Below are 14,115 nucleotides of genomic sequence, written 5' to 3'. Positions count from 1 at the left end.
CCTCCTTCGGTACATCTGCATGCTCTGTCGCAATTTGAGCGGCGAGGCATGCCTCCTCGGCAGCGCGACGCCTTTTGGAGGCACATCTCGACGGTGATCTTCACAGGGCACTCTTGCGTGAGCATCTTGTAGCAGGTTATTTTCTCCCAGACCATGGCGACGGCGAGGTGGGGGCAGAATGGGAAGCGAACGGGGGGAGTGGTGGCGGCGCAGACGTAAGGGGGTAGGGAAATGAGGCGTCTAGGGTTTCCCTCATTGTCTGGCTTAAATAGTCGGATCCGGAAAAAAAATCATATTTCAAAGAATTCTTAATTTTTGTTACACATGTTCATATGGACATTCGAACTATGTCTGATTCTGTGATGCCATTGCCATGTACTAATAGTTCACTAGCTCAGCTCAAACCTTGGCAACATCATGTAACAACTCATGCAGAAAGATCTCGCGTCATTCTGAACTGCCACAAACATGACATTTCTCACGGAAACAGGGAGTCTGAATCCTAAAAGAACAACATAAATTTGACAGGATGAAACTACAGCCAAGGAAATTCATCGACAGAAAGAAAAGAAAAAGATACAGCCCCAGAAATCCAGAGTTCTGGTTTACAAGTTTTCTACCAAGAGGATCGATGCGCAATAGCACGTCCCATTGCACACAGTTGTATTACCAGAAACGAACCAACATATAACCATTTTAACTAGGTCAACATTTCTCCCTTATGCCACTTTGACGGTCAGTACCAGAATACAATCTCGATCAGTTCAGTAATATTCATAGAAGCTCGATCCTTCTCCACAGAAGCATACGGTATTATACAAGCCGCACTAAAAATGAAATGATTTGAGTGAAGTTCCAGTGGGAAATAAAAAAAAGGGTATTTATCATTCATGCCACTAGTTGTGTCCCACTACTCAGTTTTGCCATTAGAAATTACAGCTACTCAAAAATGCCATCGATTCGTGAGATGCTTACTCAAAAATGCCCTTAGATATCTAAAAAATGCCATAATTCTGGTAGATGTTTGCTCAAAATGTCATTAGACATTGTTATTTTCACGTCAAACACATTGACCATGTTATATGACAAAAGTAAGTCTAGGCCCACATGCCAGTTCTCTCTATCTCACAATGATAAGTGTGGCCCCACTTGCCAGGAGTAACCAAGCGAATAATTTTATAGGGGAAAAAGAACGCTGTTGGGAACAAGTGGGCCCCACACTTTATTGTAGTGAGATAGAGAAAGAGCTCGCATGTTGATTCGTAGGTATTTATGTCATTATAACATGGCAAAAGAGATTTGAGATCACAATAATGATGTCTAGTGGCATTTTTGAGCATGTTTCTAACGAAGCGATGACATTTTTGAGCAGTTGAAGTTCCTAGTGGCAAAACTGAGTAGTGGGACACAACTGATGGCATAAATGATAAAAACCCTAAAAATAAACACCTCCAGAAGTTATCTCTGGACACACACAAGCCATTGTTGTTTAGTCCGGAATCTTTTCAGTGCAATTGCTCCACAAATGGCTTGTTTAAATATCACAGCGTCTTAGAATAGGACAATTTTAGAAACACTACAAAAACGAAAACTAATCGAGTTTGGACAGAACACAAAATGAGATAGGCCAAGGATAACTCCGCAGGTGGCCAGCCAAACATACATCTCAACAATCAACATCCACATGCGAAGGGATCGGCTGAATCTAAATCACCGACATGCATGACATGTGGAGCATCATGGTCACAAGGTGTTTTGAAGCAAAGTCGAGCACCTCTAGAAGCCCTCTTCTCCATCTGAAGCACACTATGTTGTTCTGCGAAATACCTCTCATTGAAATCCCTGGAACCAACCTCGAGTCTGATGGACTCTAGCACTTCTGCATTCAGTACAAAGAATGTGACGAAGTCGACATGTGCCCGGATGCCTTGATAATATCTCAGAAATATCGTCTTCAAACGAATATCATGAGAAGTGAGAAAATTTCGGTGTTTACGACGCCACGAGTTTGCTACTCCTGTTGTAGATTTCCGAATCTGAACACGCATGAAACATCAACCACTTCAGAACTACAAGTAGATCAAAAGAGAAACCGGACACCAACACATATATGGAGATTAAAAGCATCACCTTCATATACAAATTTTCCAAGCATGGAAAGCATCTCATCAAGTCAATAACCATATGGAGATTAAAATTTGAATGGATAGCTAAGGTCTTGACAGTACACACCACAGCTGCCAGACTATCAATGCGCAGATCCTATATCAAGCATGGAAGGCGACATTAGGACATTAATAAGTACAAGGTGATATGTAGCTTCTCTACTCACCAAAAATGTAGCTTAAAAACCTTGAAAAGGCAATGCAGAGCACAAACCTACCTGAATAGATTGGAGCCAAAGGTCATTTTGGAGTCTGCGTATTCAGAAATGTAACCCAAAGTCTCTAGTTTAGGTGCCGAGATTACTGTCAGTCGCATTTTCATATGAAGTATAAGATTAAGCAGCCTTTCAAGTGAAGGGGCATCCTCAATGATGGCTCTACAAACCTGGAAAAAACACCTATAATTTTAAGGGTAGGGGAGTTGATCCTGAGACCACAGATATGGAAACTTCCACAAGTGTCAAGCAGCAAGCTTTCCAGTGCAGGGCAGCCGGAGGTGATAAGGCTGGCCAGCGAGCCCTCTGAGATTTTGACCTCCACAAGTTCAAGTTTCTGGAGCTGGGGAAATCGAAGCGTTTCGACGGCATTGTCAGGGATATGGCACTGGGCGATGGTGGCGGTGCGAAGAGTGGCCGAGAACCGGAAGATGGACGCGGGTGGCGAATGCATAAAGCTTCCATATCTTATTGGTGTATCTAGGTAGAACTCGAGCACCTGGAGACTGTTAAGGGTGGGCGATCGGAGCCAGACATCCACGGCAGCGGCTCGGTCCCGGAGGTGGCGGGACGGGAGGCAGAGGCGGTGAACCGGGCCCGTATCGGCGGAGAGAAAGGCTCCGAGGAGATTGCCATTATCATCGGCAGGAAGATCACGACAGTCGAGATTGAGAGGGGCAGTGCGCCATAGATGACGCCACCGAGATGCGAGGGTTTGGGTGCGGGCACCCTCCTTGGTTGGGAGGAGCGAGATGATCTCACCAAGAATGTCATCCGGGAGGCGGCTAATGCGGTCCAGCGACTCTTCGTCGTCCTCTTCCTCCGCTCCGGACGTCGCCTCTTCGTGGATCTGCGGCGCCGTTAGTTGCACCCTCTTGACACCAGGGCCGCCCGATTGCATCGCCATTTGTTGGTAGCGCCGCCGCTCTGCGCGGTGGAAGTGGGAGAGAGGGACGCCGCGCGCACTCTGCACTCTTTTTTTTGAGGGGCAAAAGGGATTTTATTCATTAATAACATAGTGCGGAATACAGACGATATTGAGTGTAATCCCTAACCACAAGTGGCGCCCGACTGCCAGAGAAGTAGCAGCCTTAACCAAAGCATGAGCTTCATAGTTCGACTCACAAAATTCGAAAGAAAACTTAACAAACTCAAGATCATTCACCGGTCCTTTATCTCGTGCAAGACCGGACCATACACAGACGCTCCCCCCTTGTTGATGTTGTTCAAAACCTCTAGGCAGTCCGAGGCCACCTGAACTCTCTGCAAATTCAGATCTTTGGCTAGCACTAAAGCTTCATTGCATGCTTGTGCTTCCAGACTTGGTGGATCCACTAGGCCATCGAAAACAATTGCAGAAGCTCCCAAAAAGCTCCCATTTCATCTCTGCATATAACAGCCGCTGCTCCTCGTGCTCCATTCCTCGAGACCCCACCATCTACATTCATCTTCGCGTTACCAGTGGCCGGTTTTAGCCATCTGCTTGTCCTCTTGGTGCGCTCTATGGTCGTAGCTGCGTTCCTCCCGCGGGCAGAGGCTATATTCAGATCCTCAAGATAGCGGTTTACAAAGCTCATTGTGCTCAAAGGGCTCTAAAATTCCCCATCGTGAATTGCTCGTCTTCGTGCCCACCATATAGCCCACATGGTTACCAACACCCGAGCTAGTTCATGTTGATTCAAAGCCTCAAACAAACGAAAAAGCCATAGTCACGCGTCTTGTATCCGGGTTGATATCACATGCTCCAGGGTGTCCTCATCTACCAAGGCCCAGACACACCTCGCCATCCGACACTCAAAAAGTGAATGCCTCCATGTATCTTCGGCTGAATTACAGATTGAGCACACGTTTGTATCCGCCATCTTCCGTTCATGCCTCGTCGTTCCAGTCGGTAGCGATGTATGTGCCAATCCCCATGTAAACACTCACACCTCGGCTGGAACTTTAACCTTCCACAAATACGACCATGATTTCTTGTCTGCCTCTGGATTGGAATGTCCTGTTCGCTGCTCCAACCACGCCTCCCGCTGCTCCCGTATGCCAGTAATCATCCTGTATGCCGATCGAACGGAAAACACCCCTCGTTTGTCGTAATGCCAGGACCAGTAATCGTCCTATACACGAGAGCTTAGCGGAATGTTTTTGATGACATCAACATCAGGACCGACAAAATGATCATACAACTTCTGAACATTCCATGTCTTCGACGCACTGTCGATCAATTCGGACACCATCTGTGGCGGGTTTTGTGATATAGCGTAGAGTGGCCGAAGCTTAAAATCCCTTGGTAGCCAATTATCATGCCAGATCCACGTCTCCTGCCCCGTGCCAATCCGCTTTATCAAGCCCAAATTGAGCACATCTCTTCCTTCCAACAAGGCTCTCCATACTTGCGACGGGTTCGAACCAATGCTTGCTGCTAATATGTCACTATCCGGGTGATACCTTGCTTTGATAATACGAGCACTTAGAGAATTTGGCTCTTGCATTAATCTCCAGACTTGCCTTGCGAGAAGTGCCAAGTTAAAAAGTTCTATGTCCCGAAAACCCATGTCACCCATATACTTAAGTGTTGACATCGTCCTCCATGAGACCCAAGCCGTCTTCCTCTCCCCCCTCTTACTACCCCACCAAAATTTCCTCAAAAGACCGTTGATGTGTTCACAAAGCCCACGAGGTAGTTTAAAGCATGACATGGAATAAGTCGGGATGGCTTGGGCTACCGACTTGATCAAAACCTCTTTGCCTCCTGCCGACAAGCACTTCTCCATCCACCCATGGACATGCTTCCACACCCTATCTTTCAGGTATTTGAAGCACCCCTCTTTTGATCTTCCAACGTCCGAAGGCAAGCCAAGGTACTTTTCTGACAGAGACTCATTATGAACATTGAGAACATTCTTCACCTCCCCCCGGGTAGTTTCCGACACCCCTTTACTGAAATAGATTGAGGATTTATCCGTGTTGATTCTTTGGCCCGATGCGTTGCAATATATGTGCAGCAACTCATTAACTCGGTTTGCTGCCGTGTTGTTTGCCTCAAAAAACAGAAGACTGTCGTCAGCGAACAGTAGGTGATTCACCTCTGGGCCTGACGGGGCAACTTTGATGCCTCTAACTCCCTCCGCCCCTTTAAGCAAGCAAGATAATCCCTCGGCCGCCAACAGGAAAAGGTAAGGGCTAATCGGGTCTCCTTGTCTCACCCCACGGGAAGGCCTGAAAGAGTCTAAAACTCCGCCATTAAACAATACTGAGAAAGATACTGAAGTGACGCACCTCATTACTGTTTCCGTGAAGCGAGGGCTTATGCCAAGTTTGAGCATCACAGCCCTAAGGTATGACCATTCCAATCGATCATACGCTTTCATCATGTCCAGCTTCAAAGCACAAAATCTGTTTCCCTTAACTCTCCTTGTTTTCATATAGTGTAAACACTCGTAGGCAGTTATAAAGTTATCGGTGATGAGACGACCTGGAACGAAGGCCGATTGCTCCTCGGAGATGACCTCAGGAAGAATTAGTTTCAGCCTGTTTGCTAAGGCCTTTGAAGCAATCTTGAAGATCACATTACAAAGACTTATCGGCCGGAACTGTCCTAAAAGTTTTGGACTTGTTATCTTGGGAATCATCACAATGAACGTACTATTGATATCTTCCGGTGAGTCCTCTCCATTCAGCACTCGAATGATCATACTAGTTACCTCATGACCACAAAGCTCCCAATGACGCTGGAAAAAATGTGTTGGGAAACCGTCAGGCCCCGGGGCTTTGGTGGGAAACATTTGAAACAAAGCATTCTTCACCTCCTCATTGCTATATGCTTTGTTCAAGGCCGCATTCATTGCTCCATCAACCCTTGTAGGTATGTGGGAGAGGACCTCTTCCATCCCAATGGTGCCCTCAGATGCATAAAGGTTCGAATAAAAGCTGCTGGCCATCTGCACCATCTCTTCCGGATCACTAGTCAGCGAGCCATCCTCCTTCTGAAGCTGTATAATTTTGTTCTTTGCCCTCCTCGCACTTGCTTTTTTCTGAAAAAACTGTGTATTACTATCTCCCTCTATCAGCCATTGAATCCTGGATCGTTGACGCATCATAATTTCCTCCCTTATTGACATCTCAATTATTCTGTCATGCACTTGTTTCTCTTCTTGGCCGGGACCAACCCGAGATGGATCAGCCCGAAGAACAGAAAGTTTCAGCCGCAGCAACCTTAGCTCTTGCCTGACAGAGCAGAACGTGTTTCTGCCCCATCTTCGCAGTGCATTGGCCATCACCGTCGATTTACCAGCCATCGCTGAGACCGACATTGCCGGCCCTTCTGACCTCCATATATCCTCAAGCGCCTTCCCAAACCTCCAATCCATCTCCCAGGCAACCTCATATCTGAACGGCTTCCTCAGATTATATCAGACTACATTATGCTCAATATCATTGGACAGTAGTATAGGGCAATGGTCTGACTTCGCCGCTGTTAAATGTTCTAATGAAGCAAAGGGGAACATGGCCGACCACGACGGGGTCGCAAGGGCACGGTCCAGCCGCACCCTACAGAAATCACCGCCCGCAATTCTCTTCTCAAAAGTCCAGTCGAGTCCTTTATACCCAATATCAGCTAGGCCAAATAGATCAACCGCTTCTCGAAATCCCGCCATCTGAGAACTATCGCGTTCATTTGGTCCCCATTGTTCTTCCGGTCGTAATATTTCATTGAAGTCGCCCATACAAATCCACGGGAGAGTGCTCTCTCCCCTTAGCCTGATCATAGTCTCCCATGTATTGTAACGAAGGCTCCTGTTTGCCTCCCCATAGAAACAGGATAGGCGTTGTCGGTGTCAAAACCGGCGGATCTCGGGTAGGGGGTCCCGAACTGTGCGTCTAGGCCGGATGGTAACAGGAGACAAGGGACACAATGTTTTACCCAGGTTCGGGCCCTCTTGATGGAGGTAAAATCCTATGTCCTGCTTGATTAATATTGATGATATGGGTAGTACAAGAGTAGATCTACCACGAGATCAAGGAGGCTAAACCCTAAAAGCTAGCCTATGGTATGATTATTATATGATGAAGTTGTCCTACGGACTAAAACCCTCCGGTTTATATAGACACCGGAGAGGGTTAGGGTTACACAAAGTCGGTTACAATGGTAGGAGATCTTGAATATCCGCATCGCCAAGCTTGCCTTCCATGCCAAGGAAAGTCCCATCCGGACACGGGACGGAGTCTTCACTCTTGTATCTTCATAGTCCTGGAGTTCGGCTGAAGGTATAGTCCGGCTACCCGAACACCCCCTAATCCAGGACTCCCTCAGTAGCCCCTGAACCAGGCTTCAATGATGACGAGCCCGGCGCGCAGATTGTCTTCGGCATTGCAAGGCGGGTTCCTCCTCCAAATTCTTCACAAAAGTTTGTAAACACCAAGAGTAGTGTCCGGCTCTGCAAAATAAGCTTCCACGTATTGCCATAGAGAGAATAATATTAACACAAATCTAATCTGCTGACGTATTCCGCAGCGTGACATCACACTACGGCCAAGCCTTTATTCGAATCATTTTCACTTCTCCACCTCAGGGTGTTTTGCGCGGCGGTTTCCTTGGCACGTCTTGTCAAAGTAGAGATCGTGTCCCTTTTGTTTACGGGATTCTCATTAATACGGACGTGGGTAACCCAACCGCGCCACTTATCACGGCGCTTGGGAGGCAAGCGAGTTTTACTAGGCTGGTGGGGACGCATAGTCGCATCCGCCCATATAAGGGGATAAGGATCCACCTTTTTACCTACGCCTTCTTCCTCCTTTGCCTATCCATCTTCTGTGCACCCGAGCTCCAGTGCCCAAGCCCGCACTTCCTACCTCAACCCTCTCCAACAATGTCCGGAGCGGGAGGCAAGTGGATGGTCTCCTCCGTCACGGAGGGCCATGTCAAAAGGTTAAGGAAGGCCGGATACTTGTCCAAAGACATCGCGCACCGGCTTCCTGAGGAGGGGCAGCTTCTCCCCACCCCAAGGCCCCATGAGAGGGTAGTATTTCTTCCCCACTTCCTTCGCGGACTGGGTTTTCCTCTCCACCCATTTGTCTGTGGGCTCATGTTCTACTATGGCCTAGATTTCCATGATCTGGCCCCAAACTTCATCCTCAATATCTCGGCGTTTATCGTCGTGTGTGAGGCTTTCCTCTACATTCGCCCCCATTTAGGCCTCTGGCTCAAGACCTTCAACGTCAAGCCAAAGGTGGTGCGCGGCAACCAGGCGAAGTGCGGAGGTGCCATGGCGGGCAAAATTGCCAACGTCCTATGGCTTGAGGGCTCCTTTGTGGAGACCTTGAAGGGGTGGCAGTCAGGGTGGTTTTACATCACCGAGCCACGCGATCCGAAGTGGATCGCAGCCCCCGAATTCCGATCCGGACCCCCTACGCGACTCATGTCCTGGAAGGAGACAAGCTTGTCGTGGGGCGACGAAGAAGAGTTGACCGGACTGCAAAAATGCATCCAGTCCCTGGTGAACAAGCAGCTCAAGCTTGTCAATGTAATCCAGGTCATGCTCGTCCGCCGGATCCTTCCGTGTCAAGAACGGGACTTCAATTTGTGGGAGTTCAACCTGGCGCAGCACCGAACTCTGAGCAGGCTCTTCGACACGACGTACGAAGATGTCTGGAGGGGGCTAACCAAAGGCGCCGAGGCTCCCACATCCGCCTCCGAAGACCGCGGATTTAGCTCGCAGCGTCCTGCTGGCGAGGTAAGATATTTCCATCTTTTACAGGATGTTAAGTTTTTTCATAGTTTGACTCTATGCGGGATCTAAACTCCCTCACCTTTGACAGGATTGGCGGGAGAAGTCCGGACAGATTAACTGTCCGGCTCCCTTGCCCGAAGACCTAGCCCCTGCTCTCCTAGAGAAGCTGCTGGTTCCGGCACCTTATGTGGTGCCGGAGAAGAAGGCCAAGAAGAAGAAGGCCACGGGGACGCGAAAGAGTTCCCGGCATATGGTGGTGTCGGACTCGTCGTCCGACGAGTCCGAGACGCACTCCTCCCGTGAAAACGAGGCGGAGGAAGAAGAAACCTCTCCCCCTCCAGCGGGGGGAGGAGAGAAGAGGAAGGCCGCCCCAATAGGAGAAGCCGAGGGGTCCAAGAAGAGGAAAACCCCTCCGCTGGACTACCTCCCCGACGCTGACGAGGACGAAGAGGAGTGGCCGGACAGGGCCAAGCGTCCGGCGAGATCGTAAGTGTTCGGATACCAGAGTAACTCGTGATATTCCTTTTGTTGCACAACTTTCCCTAATGTCGGATATAATCATGCAGTCCGCCCAAGGACGGGCTTGACGAGTCGTCGAGTGGCTCCCTGGATTCATCGGACGTGAATTCAGTTCCGCCTACTGCTTCCCCCTATGCTGCGGATGACGCCGAAGTGGCATCACGACAAGCTCCGGGGCGAGAGGAGGTGGTCCAGGAGGAGCCGCGAGGCGACCTCCCGGACTCCAGGAGTGAAGGGGACAAGACCCCCCTGGGCTCCAAGTCCGGCTTTAAGCCGGACACTGCGCCGAAATCATCAACGGTTCCGGACCGCGGTAGGCGAACTCCTGCCAAGAGGAGCAAGCCTACTGAGCCGGCGTACTCCGTCCAGCCGGAGGTGCCAGACAATCTGCTGGAGGAGCTTAAGGGTGCCTCCATCGACGAGGAGCACCTTGCCATCATGAGTACGGTGATCCAGAAGGTTCGGTTCGCCAAAAGCGGACTGACTGAACCTTGTGCTAGCCTTCTAATAGGTTTCGAGGTAAGTAAAAATATGTAAAAATATTACCGTATAGACAGTAGCCCCTGATGCTCTGTTTGGCGTTCGGAAAGAAAAGCCGAATAGAGGATCTATTAAATATCGCAGGAGTCTAACTAAAAAGGAGTCAATATACGTATGCAGGCTTCGCTGCTGGCCATCGCCGCACTGACTGCGGAGGTGGGTGCCCTAAAGCAGGGCCTCGAGCGGACCGAGCAAGAGCTCGGCCTTGCCAAACGGCAGCTCGAGGAGAAAGAAGGTAAGAGATACCTTATAGAAAAAATGCCTATAGGAAGGCACAATTGCAAAAAATGACAGGAGTATACTGCTTATTGTAGGGGCCACAACTGAGGCGGCGACCCTCAAGCAGGCGCTGTCCGAGGCCGAGAAGAAAGCGGCCACGGAGCGCGCCAAGCTGGAGAAATTTGAGGCGCAGGTCGGCGAGGTGCGGCAAGAGCTTCAGGTTCTCATGCAAAAACATGAGAGTTTGGAGCTCGACTCGAAGACGCGAGTGTCCGAGCTTGCTGCGGCCCTTTAAACTGCCAAATCTGCCAAGGCCGAAGCCCAGAAGTCCCTCCAGGAATTGGATGCGGTGAAAAAGATAGCGGCGGGTAAGGCATTCTATATGCAAAGCAGACATATAAAAGTAAACTACTTGTTACTTACCCGAATCCGGAGCTCTCCAGGGGCATTCGCAGATCTTCCCCGCAGCGTATCCGATGCCGCCGCATTCTACCGAGCCGAGGAAGGCAGCTCGACGGAGAAGGTGTTCTGGTCTCAGTACGCTGAGGCCGGACACCCTGTGCCCTTGAGTGACCAGCTGAAGCAGCTGGTCGAGCTCCACAAGGCGGCCGAACTGGCCCTGAAGGGCTTCATAGTTCGGCTGTGGCCTAGAGAGGCCCTGCCTGGGAGCTACTTCGGACTAGTGCGGCGGCTGGTGGAGGCTTGTCCAAGGCTCGAGGTCATCAAGCGCTCCGTCTGCATCGAAGGTGCCCGTAGGGCCCTTGCCCGTGCAAAGGTGCATTGGGGTAAGCTGGACGGTGAGAAGCTTGTGAAGGACGGGCCGCCGCCGGGGAAGGAGCATCGCAAGCCCGAGAACTATTACAAGGATGTTCTTGCTGGTGCCCACCTTGTGGCGGATGAATGTACCAAGGATGTAATTTTTGAATGAACTCGCTCGTGTTATCCTGTGCGCTGAAAACTTGTTCATATGCTCTAAGCAATGCTTGAATTTAAAATATTACTTTTTATGCGGCCGTTTATCAAAAAATTGAGAGATGGCCAGTCGTCGGCTTCTGCCCCCATGCCACTAGTGCTGGGGTGTTGGGGATAAACCTGAGCGCTCTTTTTCCCATGATTGGCTCCGTCGAGGGAGGCGGTCAGCACAACGAACAAGGCAATCGGACTATAATGCTTGAACACTCCCACTTAGCCATAGAACTCTATAATTTTAAATTTTGGCGAAGCCCCTAGTATTCGGAAGACCAAGTTCTGGGCGCTATCCACGCCTTGGCCGGACAAAGCCGGTTCCTCGCTCGAAGCGGCATAAGCCTTTAAGGACTCGAAAAACCTCTCGAACAGCGACCGGTCTCTCGCCTCATCATGACAGTCAGTTTTAGCTTTCTCCACTGAGGTGCTCGGCCTAGCTCAACTAGGGCACAATCGCAGTGGTTCTCCTAGTGCTACCTTAGCCGATATAGCGAAACGTAAGGCACCAAAACATAGGAGCCGGGCAAACCCAACTATTGACCCAAATCATGATTCGGAGCCGATGCATATAGTGCTATAAGTTCGGGGTGCCGCACTTGTGAAAGTGGACGGACTTCTCACGCCATATTGATGGGTACTGAAGCCCCTGGCATATTTTGCCGTACCACAGTGTACGGATGCAGCATGTTATTAATAAACATATATATAAAAAGAGGGTAATGCAAAAAATAGACAAAAAGCTATGCATTGTTTATAGAAAGGCTGCTATGAAAGCGGAACGATACAAATAGTGTGATAGGCAAAATAAATTGGACTATTTAACATGTCCTGGCCAGGGGCAGGCCGCGGAATTGTATTAAAAAACAGGTATACTGCTCGCAATAGAGACCACCTGGGAGTTCCATAATGCGGCGTGGCTTGTCTGCTTCCCTGGATCTTGCATCGCTTGTGCTGCAGTTGAATTGCCGAACGGGTCGTCCGAAGTATGGAGTCCTGAGAGTAAGAGAAAAAAAGAAGGAATCCGGCAGCCCCTGGTGCGGTTTAAGCCGTATTTCGGGCGTGCCGTGATAGTGCCCCTTCCCCTGTGCCCATGGTATTTCAAGAGCGTAGTTATGTACGCGAAGCGCTGGTTTCGCTATATCGCGAGGGCTAGGGTTGGGGCCGCATTGCTACGCTAGCTCGGAACGTGCCAGGCGGTCTTGTTGTAGGGTACTCCAGGCGCGCTTGACAGTGACCGGCTTTTTGAAGGCCGAACTGGAGGACTGCCTAGAGAGGCTGCTTTGTACTTCTGCTGCGAGCGCTGCCGTGTGCTCCTCCTTTCGGAGGGAGCGTTCGGTGTTCCCATTGACCGTGATTACTCCCCTAGGGCCTGGCATCTTGAGCTTGAGGTATGCATAGTGCGGTACCGCGTTGAATGTTGCGAATGCGGTTCGTTCGAGCAGTGCGTGATAGCCACTACGGAACGGGACTATGTCGAAGATTAACTCCTCGCTTCGGAAGTTATCCGGAGATCCGAAGAGCACTTCCAGTGTAACTGAGCCTGTACAGTTGGCTTCTACACCTGGTATGACGCCTTTAAAGATCGTTTTGGTGGGCTTGATCCTCGAGGGATCTATGCCCATCTTTCGCACTGTATCCTGGTAAAGCAGGTTCAGACTGCTGCCACCGTCCATGAGGACTCTTGTGAGATGAAATCCGTCAATGATTGGGTCTAGAACCAATGCGGCGAAGCCGCCATGACGGATGCTAGTGGGATGGTCCCTTCGATCAAAGGTGATCGGGCAGGAGGACCATGGGTTGAACTTTGGGGCGACCGGCTCCATCGCATATACGTCCCGTAACGCACGCTTCCGCTCCCTCTTGGGGATGTGGGTTGCGTATATCATGTTCACCGTCCGCACTTGCGGGGGAAATCCCTTCTGTCCACTGTTGTTCGGCGGCCTGGGCTCCTCCTCGTCGTCGCTATGCAGCCCCTTGTCTTTGTTTTCGGCTCTTAACTTGCCTGCCTGCTTGAACACCCAACAATCCCTGTTGGTGTGATTGGCTGGCGTTTCGGGGGTGCCATGTATCTGGCACAAGCGGTCGAGTATTCGGTCCAAACTGGACGGGCCCTGAGTTTTTCTTTTGAATGGCTATTTCCGTTGACCGGATTTGTAGCCTCGGAATCCGGCATTAACTGTCGTATCCTCGTTGCTGTCGCTGTTAACGCGGCACTTTTGTTTGTTTCGACGCGACCTGTCACTTTTGTCCTTGGTATTCGAATTACCAGTGTTCTTGGTTAAGTTGTTACTGCGAGCTAGCCAGCTGTCTTCTCCCGCGCAAAAGCGGGTCATGAGTGTCGTGAGGGCTGCCATAGATTTCGGCTTTTCCTGTCCCAGGTGCCGGGCCAGCCACTCGTCACGGATATTATGCTTGAAGGTCGCTAAGGCCTCTGCGTCCGGACAGTCGACCATCTGGTTTTTCTTTGTTAGGAACCGTGTCCAGAATTGCCTGGCCGATTCTTCTGGCTGCTGAATTATGTGGCTTAGGTCGTCGGCGTCCGATGGTCGCACATAAGTGCCCTGGAAGTTGTCAAGGAATGCGGCTTCCAGGTCCTCCCAAGAACCGATTGAGTTTGCTGGCAAGCTGTTAAGCCAATGCCGGGCCGGTCCCTTAAGTTTGAGTGGGAGGTATTTGATGGCGTGTAGATCATCGCCGCGGGCCATGTGGATATGAAGGAGATAATCCTCGATCCATACCGCAGGATCTGTTGTGCCATCGTAC

The 14,115-nt window shown here is 50.1% G+C and overlaps 1 pseudogene; it reads right to left on the bottom strand.

The window, feature by feature from the left end:
- Positions 1-1,673: 1,673 nt before the first annotated feature.
- On the bottom strand, positions 1,674-3,287 carry LOC147992128 (putative FBD-associated F-box protein At5g56440; annotated as a pseudogene).
- Between the last annotated feature and the right edge of the window lie 10,828 nt (positions 3,288-14,115).

Source organism: Triticum urartu, chromosome 1A, assembly GCF_056163025.1.
Source record: "Triticum urartu cultivar PI428250 chromosome 1A, HENAU_Tu73, whole genome shotgun sequence".
In the NCBI taxonomy this organism is placed as follows: Eukaryota; Viridiplantae; Streptophyta; class Magnoliopsida; order Poales; family Poaceae; genus Triticum; species Triticum urartu.
Note: the sequence above shows the minus strand (reverse complement) of the source record. Positions and strands in the feature narration are given on the sequence as shown.